Source organism: Pinus tabuliformis, chromosome 4_1 (genome assembly GCF_031772625.1).
Source record: "Pinus tabuliformis cultivar Carrire ecotype Pingquan chromosome 4_1, CPIR1, whole genome shotgun sequence".
Classification (NCBI taxonomy): domain Eukaryota; kingdom Viridiplantae; phylum Streptophyta; class Pinopsida; order Pinales; family Pinaceae; genus Pinus; species Pinus tabuliformis.
The window spans coordinates 173,069,339-173,084,732 of record NC_142303.1 but is presented as its reverse complement, the minus strand read 5'-3'; the positions used below and the strand labels follow the sequence as shown (position 1 = coordinate 173,084,732).

The window sequence follows — 15,394 nt, the reverse complement described above, 5'->3', positions numbered from 1 at the left end:
GTAATTATTTACCATCCATTCAATAACAATTAATACTACCTAATTGGTTTACAATCTACCATTTAAGAGAGAAGGAAATGATTTATTTTTCTTATTTTGAAAATGTGGTCGATTTGATTTCATTACAATAAGTCTACCATCTATTGATTCAATGCAATCTGAAGAAACAAAACACAAATAATATTCATTTTAGTTTATTATCTTGCAAATCTTGTCAGTTGGTTTTCATCATAGTAATTGGATTGACTTCCTCACATTGGATGGTTACTTGATCTAAAGATATGATCTCAATTGACATGAAGATCCTATTGTATTATATTCTAGATATACATAACGAATCCCTTTAAAAAAAAAAATTACCAACATAGAAAACATTTTGTGAGCACATTGATAGAAAAAGCCTTTATTATATCAGAGGTCTTATGGCTATATTTACCTCACGGTAAATTATCTAGTACATGCACCAAATATGGTTGTTTGACTAGTAGTATCCATGCTAGATTTATTATATTCATACCAGCTATGCAACCATTGATAAGGCATGTCAAATTATGAAACAATTAGGGACAAGTGCAGAAAAAATAGCAGGCTTGTGATCTTTGTGCATGATATAGTGAGGTCAATCGTAAGCCACATTATTGTTTCATTAGGCTTGAATTAAGGACTCAAATGCCTTTTACCAATAATTATGGATATAACACACTGGTGTTAAGTGGCATACTAGTGCTTAGCCTTATTTTAATACATCTAAGAGTACCACTATCCATGCAGCCTGTACTTGCAATTCATGGGCTAACCAATTATGCCTAGTGAGAATCACCAATAACATCACATGAATTAGCTTCCGATGAGTCTAATAATAGACTATGACGTTCTTGACTACATATTGTAATGCTACCTTATGTTTCTGTGGTAAAACATGGCAATGAACCAATGACCACACATGTACCACCCACATTGAAAGCAATCAATTTATTTACTGTGATGATATGCCATGCAAGGGTATTGTATTGTTAGATGATAGGTTCCATTTTAGACAGTAGGCTGCATACTAAGGTTGCCTACAAAGGTTCTCTCCTGTCAGTACTTATCCATACAATGGGGTGGCATACAACCAAACTATTGAGAAGATTACCAAATACTATTTAATATGGCAGAGTGTTAAGCAGCTCACAACAGGAGAGTGAATCCCTTGTTATGACTCCCAGAGATTACAAAATTATGCACATACTAGCCACTAAAATGCCTGATAGTTAAACCAATGTAGGAAATAGGGCACGTAGCTAATCTTATATGTCCAGGCACTATACATACCTTGAGACTCTTGTACCTCAGGCTAATATCCAGGGAAACTATGTGTTGTCATTCTTGAATCCACTCCTTTAAGCATGCCTAATCATGTAATCCTGAATTTTTGTAAGTGAGCCATGACCTCAAGTTACTCAACAACATGTGATCTGGGAAGGGAAATGGGACCAGACTCACAACTCTCCACCCATCCACTGACAACTGCCCATCTAATGTTTCCAGGTCAACTTCCAAGATAAATTTATCTCCTTAAATTTGGTCCTTTTGAGGCTAGAGAAAAAAACTAGGGCTTGGAACAAAATTTTAGGGAGGAGGATTTTTGGTGGTTTGAGAGCCTAAACATCAAGAGGTGGGTCTTGGATACATGACCTATCTTGGAAGTTGACCTGGAAACATTTTTTCTATAGTGTTTTTGATCCTTCGTATCCTCTACTCCACCTTGATTTTGTTGTTGGGATTACACTGAAGGATGGGCCAGAGGATACTACTCTAGTGTAAGTGTAGGATGTCACCATTTTTACCTCCTCTTCTTTATAGGTGATAGTAGTATTAGATGCCTCCTTCTCAGACATGTTGAAAGCCTGAATATTTGATTTTGCAAGGTTGACCTGAAAGCCATAAGCATCTCTGGATTCCCCAAGAAGCAAGAAACACTTGCTCGCATTTCAGGATACTGTGAACAAAATGACATCCACTCTCCAAATGTCATAGTCTTTGAATCACTCATGTATTCTACATGGCTCCGTCTTCCTTGTGAGGTTGATGAGAAAACTAGAATGGTTGGTCTAGATTTCCCCTTTGCATGCAATACTCGAGTGAAATATTCCCTTGTTAATGAGATCATGCAAACAGCTTGTGCTCACAGATTTTTGCTGTTACAATAAACTGCAGATTTTTGTTGCAGAAGTCATGGAGCTTGTGGAGCTCACTCCTTTGAGAGATGCTCTTGTAGGGCTGCCTAGAGTGACAGGTCTTTCTACAGAGCAAAGGAAGAGAAGCCATAGTAGTAGAACTAGTTGCCAATCCTTCTATAATCTTCATGGATGAGCCAACTTCCGGACTAGATGCCTGTGTTGCAGCAATAGTTATGCGTACTGTTCGCAACACAGTCAATACAGGTCGAACAGTTGTTTGTACCATCCACCAACCCAACATTGATATCTTTGAAGCTTTTGATGAGGTCAATTCAAAAACTTTCATGATCAATCTATGCAATGTGAAACAAACAACATTTTTTTATGTTTCTTTGCTTGGCTTAACAAAAGGAAAGGGGTGCAAAGGGCTAGAATAAAGCAGGGTTCCATAGAACCAATAATTGCTAAATCTTCAATTTTATTGGTTTCTTGAACTGCAGCTCTTACTCCTGAAAAGGGGTGGCCAAATCATCTACACAGGTCCTTTGGGTCGTCATTCTCATAAAATCATTGAGTATTTTGAGGTAAGTATGATTTTTTTATTGTATTTTATAAGCTATTTAGTAAATGATTGTGTTTACCATGGTCAATCGGTGGTAGAAAATAGTAATCTTGTCTGATTCTTGTTTGGTTGGTTAGGTTGTTCCAGAAGTACCGCAAATTATAGAAGGATACAATCCAGCGACATGGGAACTAGAAGTGAGTTCCATAGTTGTTGAGGAAATGCTTGGTGTGGACCTTTTTGAAATCTACAGAAAATCAACACTCTATGAGTATGCCTAGATGTAATTGTAGGAACTTGTTTGAGAAAGAGATTTTTCATTGCGCATATCTGATTTTGCTATTTTTTTGTCGCTTGTCACCCCGAAGAATAGACTACAATCTTTTTTAAACCTTTTTTGACTGATGTGTTGTTCTGCTTTCAGAGGAATCAAGCTCTTATTAAAGAGCTAAGCACCCCTACTCCCGGCTTGCAGGATTTGAATTTTCCAACACAATATGCACAATCCTTCAAAGTTCAGTGCCTAGCATGCCTTTGGAAGCAACATTGGTCATATTGGAGGAATCCACACTATAATGTTGTGCAATTTTTCTTCACTACAGTGGTTGCCCTACTGTTTGGAACCATCTTTTGGGACCTTGGAACAAAGAGGTTGGACACTCTCTTGACAGGCATAATAGACTTATTTGCAAAACTAGTCCAACCTCAATTTGACATTTTGTTTTCTCTATCATTGATTAGTTTATTGTCTATTACATATTTGAGTCAACAGAGTCACTTAGCATATTGAGAAATCAGTCTGACATATGTCTTCCAAGTGAACTTGTAGTCTTTATTTGTTCCCTTGAAAACTATTTTGTTGTTCTCTGTAAGCAGAGTAAATTGTGTTTCTCTTAACATCTTTTGCTTCAACTGCTCAATGTTGTCTAAGTATTCTTCAGTGTCCTTTTACAGAGGAAAACAACAAGATCTAATGAATATTATGGGATCGATGTACTGTGTTGTACTTTTTCTGGGTGTTAGCAATTCATTGAGTGTCCAGCCAGTTGTCGAGGTTGAACGAACTATCTTTTACAGAGAAAAACTATTGGAATGTATTCAGCCCTTCCTTATGCCCTTGGACAGGTAATCTAAATGTGAACCTCTAGTCAATTATAGTTTTGTTATGAAGATCAATTTCTTGAATGACCATCCTTGTTATCTGTACCGGTGGCAATTGAGGTGCCCTATGTTTTGATACAGTCCGTAGTCTATGCCATCTTGGTCTATTCTATGATTTCTTTCGAGTGGACAACTCCCAAGTTCTTATGGTTCCTCTTCATTATGTTCTTCACTTTTCTATACTATACATATTATGGAATGATGACAGTAGCCTTGACTCCAAGTTACCATATTGCTGCAATCGTTTCATCAGCTTTTTATTCTGCATGGAATCTCTTCTGTGGTTTCATTATTCCTTGACCTGTAAGGCCATATTTTCAACTCTTGATCCCTTCATCAATTTTTTCTTCCAGCAATGATTTGAATTGCAATGTTGACTGCAGTTGGAAATCCCCCTATTGAGTGATCCTAACAAGGTAAATTCTCTGGTTGATTTTTGAAAACAGAAAATACCTGTATGGTGGAGATGGTACTACTAGGCAACTCTTGTTTCTTGGACACTCTATGGTCTGATTGCTTCACAGTTGGGTGATGTAGAAACTGAGATGGAGACAATAGATGGGAAAGTGAAGGTGGGCATGGTTTTGTGCACAATCCTATAGGCTCTACAATCTCTGCCTTAGGTTTTCAATCATGTTGCTATGATCCTCAAGTCTGACCACAAGGGAAATCAAGTTATTTGTGGCTTCAAAAAGGTAGGTTGTAGGAAAAAACTACTTAGTTGGAGTAGACTGCAAGTGGATTGGCTTATAATGATGTGACTTACAATGTGCTTATAAGTGGGAAATTGGATAAAGTCAAGCAGTTGATGCAAGAAATGAAGAATACAAGCTTGAGTGTTTTAGATTTCACTTACAATCCTTTGATCAATGGACATAGCAAGAAAGGAAACATTATTGAAGTTTTTTGCTTCAAGAATGAGATTGCAGAAAAGGGTAATTTTCCTACTATCTCAACATATAATATGTTAATTCATGGGTTGTGCAAAATGGGCAAGGCGAAGAAATCATAGGAGCAGTTTGATGAAATGTGGAATAGGGGTCTAATCCCAGATGTTATTTTGTGCAATATAATGATTTATGGATTTCAAGGATGGAAATATGATCAAGGCTCTGAAGTTGCACAATGACATGTTCGCTGGAAGTCTTGTGCCCATTGCAGTAAATTAGAATATGCTCAATGATGGGTAGTATGGAAAGAAAAAACATGGAAGAAGCTCATAAGATCATGATTGAAAATATTAGTACTATTTATGCTCCAACTGCTATCAAATTGTTGCTAAGTTCTTTGCACGGTGAAAAGTGGAAGAACATATGCTTGGACAACAAGTTTCTTTTAGTAGAGTCCCTGACTGTGCCATTAATGTAAATGCTCAAGATGGTTACTTGGAAAACTTTGTAGAACGTGCATATAATTCTTCTAATCCCATATGGAGAATGGATGAAGGAGATTCAAAACTTTTGGACGTTCCTAATGTAAAGGTTGGAATAGAGGCTAGACACTTTGAACTGTCTTGTAATATCCAAAATGAAGTTAGTAATATTCAATGCACACTGGAAGATGATTTAATATAGGGTTGATATTTTTCAGATGACAATGAATGAGGAAAGCTTCTAGAGAAAATCTATGGTCTGTTTTAGACTTTAATAAGGCACAAATTCATTGCATACAACCATCTCTCTAAATTAGTTCAGTATGCAATTGATGAGATTCAAAGTCTTCTACTAGAATCACCAATGCATTATGTAATTAAACAATCACCTATATGCATTTGATTCTTATAGTCTCATCAACCTCAGAATGTGATAAAATATGTGAACTTGTACATTCTTGTGGACTAGACAAATAATTAGTTCATCAAAATGACACAAAAGATTCTTAGGAAATGGAAATCCAGGAAAACCTTATTCTTAATGATAATTTCACAAGCCTTGTTTTGGATGAGACATTATTGAGGGATAAAAGTGACTAAATAAATTCATAAAACAAAAGCAACGTTGTAATTTTCTCACCACTCAAGCTTCACCCTAAATGAATGGCAAAACAAAATGTCATGGGTCAATTTATAGCCGGTCTCTTTTTTTGACACTTTATCTTATGAATGACAACCATAGGGATGGATGAAACACAGAGAAGAAAGGCCATAACATGGCATGGAAGATAATATAACTGTTGAGAAATAGTTCTATTTATTGCAAAGCGTTTATGAAAATAAAATGTGAGAATCTGAGTTATGAGGAGCTTTTAAATATTGCAGAGTTTTTTCCTTGAAGAACTAAAGAGGTTTCATCCATTCTATCTAAAGGATCAACCTACAATATTAAAGAACAACAAAAGGCATCATCTACAAATTTCTCAAGTGCTCTTCTTTAGCAAAGTTTAAAAGACATTCTAGCAGGGGTTGTAGAGAAAGTGATCTTGATAATACTCCACAACTATTAAGAAACTCATATAAAACCAAAATACTTTTTCCAAAGTGAAGCAATAATTTTTTACAAAAAAAATTCCACTATGCATGCTAATACTTAAATGAATAAGGATTGGAGGTTCAACCTCAGGGGGAGTAGATGACAGGGGAGCACCCCTTGTGTCATTGATGTTAAAGGGAGAGAAAGAGAGAAGAGAAGCACAAAGATATGGGGAGCATTATGACAGGCATGTTGCCATCAATGACAAAGGGGGGAGATTGTTGAGGTGTTGTCATTTATGGCAAAGCAAGGGCTAGCCATGATCAAAACCTTGCAAGTGAGAGGCCAACATGTTTGGATTTTTGGTGAAAAAGAAAGTGGAAAGCAACAACAGCTAAAATACAAGAAGATTTGATTTTTCACACAAGAAGTGAGGCAACATTTGTGGGCTAGTCACTTATATCCACTACCAACAAAGAGTTATGTTATTCATTAGTAAACATTTATGACTAAAATTAATATGTTTCATTGGTTAATGGACCTATTTATACAATGAGGATGTTTTCTTCACTAGACATTGATTTTTTTCATATGGCATACCCTAAAAACAAATTTAATAAACACCAAAATTGATGCATAGGTCATCCTACCTTGAGATCAAGTCAACCCTCCAAGAGACATGATAGTTCAGTAAGGTATCGATTAGTACAAATAAGAATAATGCAAAACTTGCAAAAGATATACTTATTTTGAGGAAATATTAATAGAAAAAGGAACTACCAAGCTTACACAACAACAAAAAAAATATGGTTTTATACTTTATCAAAAATTCGCCAACACTTCACAATTTTTTATAACTTAGTAAAAGAATCGCCAAGACTTTACAATTTTTTAGTATTCAGTGAAGGATTCGCTAAGATCTTACAAGATTTTATAGTTTGGTGAAATACTCGCCATGATTTTACAAGATAATATAATTTGGTGAGAGATTCGCCAAATTTTTTATATATGCATATTATATTGTTGATAAAATCGCCTTCCATTTTTCCTATGTATCATAGGGATTTGCCCATTTATTATACATATAAATTTTGGGGGGTTCTTAAAATTTTCCCTAGTATGTATGCACTTTTCATGTATGACACATGCATATAGATTTTGAACTTTCACAGAAAGTATACGCGACTACCCAGAAGAAGATCCATGTATATACGTGACTTCTCAGTGACAAACCAACATATAGATATGTAATTAATGAATCATTCCTTTGTTGCAACCACATCAAACACTCTAGAAACCTTACTATCACACATTCATGTGAGAGTATCATTACCACCACAGATCTATCATTGTTAATCGTAATATTAAAAGATCAAGTGAGCATATTCATTAGTCTCTACTATACTTTTAAATATATCAGATCTGAACCTCCTCCATGCTCCTTGGTGCACACCTATTTCAGATCAAATCATTCATCAATAACACATCACTTTCACACCTAACATTTTGATCTCCATATCCCTATATAGATTTAGTCTTAGCGAATACCTTAGGCCAATCCCTTAGTAATTCCATTGGTATTCTTTGATGGGATCAAATGTCCATTGTCACGCCCATTAATATGGGTCAATACCATGGTGCAGATTATGTACGCGACTTTTCTTCATCATACATGCATATGTACGCGACCTTGCTTCACAGGACCTGCGTATACTTTCTCAAACTTTACCTTTATCATTCTTCTATCTCTAAACTGATATTTCATTGTCCATTCTCTCTGACACATCCGTACCAACCAGTATAATCATCCTTCTACCATAATGTTGACATATTTATCTAGCCATCGAGGACAACACATTAGCCATAATGACAACAATCTGGTCCAGAAAGCAGTCTTGTGTATGTCCTCTTATTTAATGCATACCTGATGATGTCTTGATCTCAAATAAATCTTCTAGAACACCGTTTCTCCCTTCAAATGGTCAAACAAATCATCAATCCTCAGCAATGGATAACTGTTATTAATGGTCACCTTGTTCAACTGCCTATAATCAATGAACAGTCTGAGAGTACCATCCTTCTTCTTCACAAACAACACTGGTGCACCCCACTATGATATACTTGGACTAATGTATCCCTTGTCAAGCATTTACTTCAAATGCAACTTCAATTCCACTAACTATGGTGTGCTCATCTTGTATGGTGCTTTTGATGTTGGTGTCGCCCTTGGTACCAACTCAGTAGAAAAGTGCACTTCCCTGTGAGGTGATAACTCTGAAATCTCTACTGGGAACACATCCTGAAACTACTATAAAACCATATACCTATTTAAATACCTCTGCATCCTCAACATCCTCACTCTTATCACTATAAATATGCACTGGAAATAATACACATTCTTTCCTGTGACTACACTTCGTCTGCATAGATGTAACCATTATAACTGATGTTTCCTTCTTCTTACCTTGCAAGATCCTCTGTTCTCCATTGTCATCCAAGCACTATATAGCCTTGTCATAAAAATCCATCTTGGTCCTATGAAGATACAACCAATCCATACCCAACAACATATTGTATCATCCAAATGGAAGCACATTCAAATGTGTTGATCTAGGCATACCATTCAACTCAAATGCACAAGCTTTTACCCAATGATGAACTCTTTTCTTTGTACCTGTAGCCAAATGTACTAACCAATATTTTTTGTGTACTTCTTTATTCAAACCACACTTATCCACCAGGTTAGGATTAACATAACTATAATTATATCTAGGGTCAATCAAAATAGAAACAACTTGATCATAAAGCTTATTGTCCATCTCGATAATAGATGCTCGGTGATCCTCCTACCTATTATCCAATGTAGCATAGATTTGAGGAATGCTTTGTCCAACATCCCAAACTATTTGTGCTTCTTATGCACTATATATCTTAGGCCTACCACCCTGATACAACGAAAAATCCTTCTTGAGATGCTCCTTGCCACATATCCAACATTTCAACTATCCCTTACCCTCACCTTTATTCTAATGCCCTTAGGGTTGTGAACCCATGTCCATGTTTGACTGCATTAAACTTATTGTAAGGAACCCCCGTATCCTAAGGTCTTGTTTGCTTTAGTGGCCACTTACGCTTAGATTTATCTTTCCCTTTCCAACCTTGCTGAGATTTTTTCTTATGCTCTGATTGCTCATAACAATATTTCAACTTTCTGATGGCTTCCTCTAATGATCTAGGCTCATCAAACTTGATCCTATCTTTGAATGCTGTCAAAAACTCACTGATGAATATTTGAATCTTCGCCTTCTCCTCCTTCAAATAAGGCACATACCTCAACAAATCCAAGAATCTACTAGTATACTCCTCATCGGTCATAGATCCCATCTTCAACTCATAGAACTCCTTCACCCTGTCATCATAGTATCTCTCTGATAGATACTTCTTCCTGAAAAGTCTTTCAAACTCCCTCCAAGTCAACTCCTCTTCCTAAATGCCTCTAACATTCTTCACGTCTTCCCACCAAATATTTTCTTTACCTTTAAGATTGAACGTATTTATTTTGGCCTTCATGTTCTCTGAGTAATCATGCAATCTGAAGAACTTATTCATTCCAAGCAACCAAGCTTCTGCATCCTATGACTTCTTCATTTCTCCATCAAATGTAGGTGGCTTGGATTTCTTGAACTCATCTGCAAATATCCCTTGTCACTCCTCCTATACAAATGATGGTGATGATGACCATGGTACATGTCTGAACCAGAACTAGAATAATGCCCATGTCCACTACCTCTCCTATCAGGTGTATCCAAGAATCTGCCATCCCTGACGGTATCATCCATGTCTGACCTATGTCCATCATGAGATCTGCTACCATAGGCTCCATTAGTCCTTTCCTCTTATCCATGATTGATCCTAAGAGGTCCCTTCCTCTGCAAGTTTGACAAGCTCTAAAGAATCATTACATCAACCTCTCCTTATTTCTCATTTTCCCTAGAAAGTCTCTCCTGTGACTAAATTATCTTTTCATTATCCGCTTTGCAACTTCTTATTTCTACCTTCAAACTTCGTAAAGTGTCTACTCTGTGAGGGGAGTACTCATCACCATGTTTCACATCTGACCTATAGGGAGAATCTCGTGAACCCAAGTCTACCATCTTTCTATTAATCTTTGCTCTTATTCATGCAAGTATATCTTGTCATCTAAACCAAAATATAAACATAATCAACATACCTCAGTATAGTTCAGGGGTGGATATATCGTCTATAAGACCAACGAGATTAGCACAATACATATATAAACATAATCATAGTAGTATATAAACATCATCTCAATCATCATCCAGTTATCATGCATGAACATACCAATTGCATGCCATGACCCCATGCACGAAAACTATAACCATGGCAATGCATGCATACATCCACATAGACAATAAACATACATAAAAAATGCATATTCAATTGACATGTATGCATGACAACCATATTCCACCCATCTAGTCCAAGGGGTGAACCATGCTCTGATCCCACTCTGTAATACCCTCCTCCCACATTTAACCAATCTAACCAGTCCACCAGGGTAAAAATGTGACAAAGAGTTACTGTAATATGATTCAACTCCACAAGTACAGTTAAAGAAGTGGAATCGAAAAACCAAAACCAAACTGACCTTCCTCAAGAGCTACATGAACCCCATAGGCTAACCAACCACTCTAGGTGCCCAACCCCTGAGTTAACTTTCCTTTTGATTGAACTAGACCCTTAGTCGCTCCCATGAAAATCCCTCCATGTGATTGGAAGCCCCCAATCACTCCCATAGCAAGGCCTCTGTGTGACTGCAATCTTTTTCAAGTAGTTCTCTGCTAGCAACCCCGAAATCTGAGCCACTTTTTCATGCTAGGACTCAGGCCTCTGCTCAGGACTTGATGCAATTCTCAAAAATGATAAATAACAAGAAGAGAAGGCCTATAATGAAAAACTTGAACCAGGAACTAGCAAGACTCATCCTAACCATGACAGGCATTTCATCAAACACATCATAAACATGTAATGCATAGGCCATATAAACACATCTAAACATAGGGACCTCATACTTATTTGAGATTCGTCAAGAAGGTTTGATGCCCTCTCACAATAGCTGCATTATCATCTATTATGTCATTCATTCATTCACATTTCATTTACTAATCAAAACATGATGAGAACAATAACCAAAGTTTATTGTAAACCATGCTTCTAATGAACATATAAGTATAGAAACATCAATGATAGAACAACCATCAAAGCCACATAATAACAAGCACATTTGCTCATGAAATACAATAGGGAAAGATCTTTATTTAACATATGCAAAATCAACCCAAGTTAGATACTTACACGTACCACTCAACCATAGATTGCACTGAACCAAATCTTTATTTCAGCCAATCACCCCCGTGCCATATTCCAAGCATGAATGTGGGTGATCTGAATTGCAGAAGATTTTTGCTAATTCCCCTCATCAGAATATAAAAATGTGCTTGAGGTTTGACTCCAAAATAGCAAGTAAAATCATGAATTTTATGTGTTTTTTCTTAAGTTAGATTCATGAAGAAAACTTAAAACCTAAAACCAAAACACTGAATGGAAGCATGTATCAAAAAACAATACACCAACCATTGATAAAGGAGTTCACCTCTCCTGGGCTACATCTCCTTGGATCAACTCTAAAGGCATGACCCCTTCTCATTATGCTCAATATCAAGAAAAGAAGAGTGCATAAGCTGCTAAAATGGAATGGCTAGTTTCTCATTCAAAGAAACAACTTCCTACAAAATTTCTCACTCCATACACATGTTAACCTACAGTTAAACATGTAAATATTCAGAAAACACGGACATCTTACACCAAGACCCCATACTCCAACTTCCAAGAACATAAACAGTACTATAATCCACTTGAAGTACTTAAATAATTCTTTTTCTCCATACACATATAGAGCAAAGAAGAAATAAAGCTACAACATTATTGTAATGGCTACTGCAGAAAACATATGGAGGTTGGAAGACCCCTGCAAGGTCATCTCCATCTTGGAACTCCTCCATAAATTGAATCAACACTCTGGTTGACCAGGGCACCCATAGGCTTCACTTTACAAAAATCCTATCCAGAAGTGCTCCTTTGATCTTGAAACCTATTCCAATGAGTTCAGAATGTCCAAAAATGGAAATCTAGCCTCTTTTTGCATCCCATTTGGTCAAAAATTGCCTTAGTTATGAATTTTGTCAGTCTTTCCACAATTTTCTCCTCCAAATCTGGCTTACTGCCAGTTAAATTCATTATCCGCAGTTAAAACTAGCGGTTCCACTGAAATCAAAAGTTTTTCCATCATTCCCACCTATCTCACAGTTAAGGGCCAAGTGGTCACATGCAGAGTGGTGGTCCAGCGGAAAAGGCTATGGTTCTGCAGCCTGTCAGATATCGCAATTGCAATCAGCTATCGGCAGAGGGACAGTCTTGTTAACACTCCTTCAGAAACTGTGATCGTCGATCTAATGGACCAGCCGGGATTATAAACCTCAATGCATAAAACATCACATCTGGGGTCTTATCGCTATTGAAACTCATTGCTCATCGCAATCGACACTTTCCCTCGGCAGATATCAAAGTCCATACACTGCGATAGCAGTGGACCCGTTGGGGTTATAAAATACAACGTATAACAATATCACATATGGGCAGTCTATCATATTTCACAATGTTAACAACGAAATGTTGTGATATACGATATCAGCAGACCCAACGGGGACTTAAACTGTGACAAATAAAATCCCGCGTTTGGGGTCTCATCGCAATCAATGTTAATCCATGTATCATTTATATACATATCGGTGGGTACCAGGTGTGATATGTGATTGCAATATATCGCATCACAACCCTCTACGTAGGGGACCAATTCTTTAGCATCGCACCTAAGATCTATCGGGGGGCGATTCTTTACACGAACCACTTTCTGCTACGATATGCGATATGCGAGGGCCAATGGTGGGCTGCCACTTGGTGCCTCCTCATTCACTAAGGGGCTATTCCATGTCATCCAATCCTGCCATGTCATCAAGTCAACCTTTAACTTTGACTTGCTCTAACTTCTGCATACAAGATTGGATTTGAGTCTTGTTTGTGTCATTGGATTCAGAATGACGAGCTCTTCGATCTGAAACTAAATTTATCAAAATTATGACACTTTGAATTTTTGACAAATTTTGAGCTGCTTATCACTCTTCCCCACTAAAAAAAATTGGTTTCCAAAAGTTTACATAATCTGCCACTGCTATGTACTTTTTCTACACCAAAATTATCCTACAGGTCATCATTCCTTCTCCTTCACCTTTGTTCTCTAGAGCCATAAGCGATGAGATGACACTTGCATCCCCTGAAACCTGTCGTACAATATCTTGCAAATTACATGTTTCGTTATGCGACCAAAGAATTCAAGTTTGATGTTCTTCTCGACCTATCCATGTCACTATGGCCATCCACAACAACATCCTTCTGTTGTGTTGTACAACAAACCCCCCATTTCATAAAATTTTTACTTAAAAAATCATAATATGAAATGGGTCCCTTCTAAACTTAGACATGTGAATAAATTGGTATTAACCCATCATTAGAAAAACCCTCATCAAAAGGTTCAATGGAAATGATATATTTTAAAATAAACCTTTTTGAATAGAAATAAAGTCGGTCTTTTAAATAAATATAAAGTTCTTTGTTATTGCGATAAAGCGATCGCAAGATCGCATATCGCAATGATAAGGAAAACATATATAAAGACCCATTGACTTACTCCGATCTGAAAAGCAAATAACTATCGGATATCGGGAAAGGAAAATCACAAAGTATAATGAAAGAGCCTCCCTCATTTCTCCAATGCGATATCGCTATCGGCAATCGGCGGTAACAACCCAACACATGATTAATGGCACATTCAAATCCTCCAATGCGATAAGGCGTGTCGCAATCGGCGATCGGCGAAGTTGCAATGGCATAAGTAATATGACCCGAACCCATCCCCGATTGTGATGCATTAAATCAAGGCGCATGTTTCGAAAACATATTTAAAAGGCTTGCATGCGTTGTATCACCTTTCGGTGATCGGAAGATATTTTGGACAAATATTAAAGCCTTTTCGTTCACGTTACCAATCTCCGATTGCGATTTACTTCTGATTATCTGTCAAAGAATCTAAGCCATGCTTGAATGAATCATTCACCATATAAACGACATGATGGGCATTTAAAACCTCCTTTACCATGATTGACAGGTTAAACGACTAATCAATAAAGAAGTTATGGCGAGATTTTCCTTTTGATTGTATCTGCGGCAGTTTCAATATAATCAATTATTATCCGCTAATCGACATAATATTGGTTCATACTAGCTATTCTCTGTATCACGTTGGTTTCATTGCTTGTGCAGAACTCTGCCGAAATAACGAATTTGAAACAAATGGGAAAGAAATCAAAGAAATCCGTAGCAGCAGCGGCTCCTACATCAACAGTGCAGCCAGCCAATGATCCAGGACCAAGAAAAAAAGGGTTAATCTCAGACACTACGTGCCTCAGCCTTGGAAATACTAGTTGGCAAAGCATCTACAATTTAATTTAAGCAGAGGAGCCTGAGGAAGTATCAGAAGAAGCTACTGCAAACTCAACTAATAAATCGGAAGCTTCCCTCAAATATTTAGCTGATTCATATTTGCACAAGATAGCAGCGCGTGAGAAAATTCTTCCATACACTGATGTAGTGAGATGGGTGGTAGAAGAAATTCCAGTTTCAAATAGAACATTTTGCACAATTAACGGAAGGATTTTTGGCTCATTTCAGCCTGATGACTTAAGGAAGATGTATCACTTACCTGAACCTGAAATGATATACAACAAAGCCTTCCTTGAAAAGTTCGCAGACGAGAACGAGACTGAATTGGCCCCAATTAAGCAGTGGAGACAGAATCCCGCAAAGAACACACATGAATCATCAGGTAAGTACTTTGTGGAATCATTGTCTTCTTCTTACTATTATGCTGGGGCAATGATGTGTAGAATGTGGGGAATGCATGACTC

General features: G+C 37.1%; 1 pseudogene; it reads left to right on the top strand.

Annotated features, from left to right (window-relative positions):
* Positions 1-541: 541 nt before the first annotated feature.
* The window catches only part of LOC149174739 (pleiotropic drug resistance protein 1-like), a 34,993-nt pseudogene continuing 20,140 nt past the window's right edge, over positions 542-15,394 (top strand).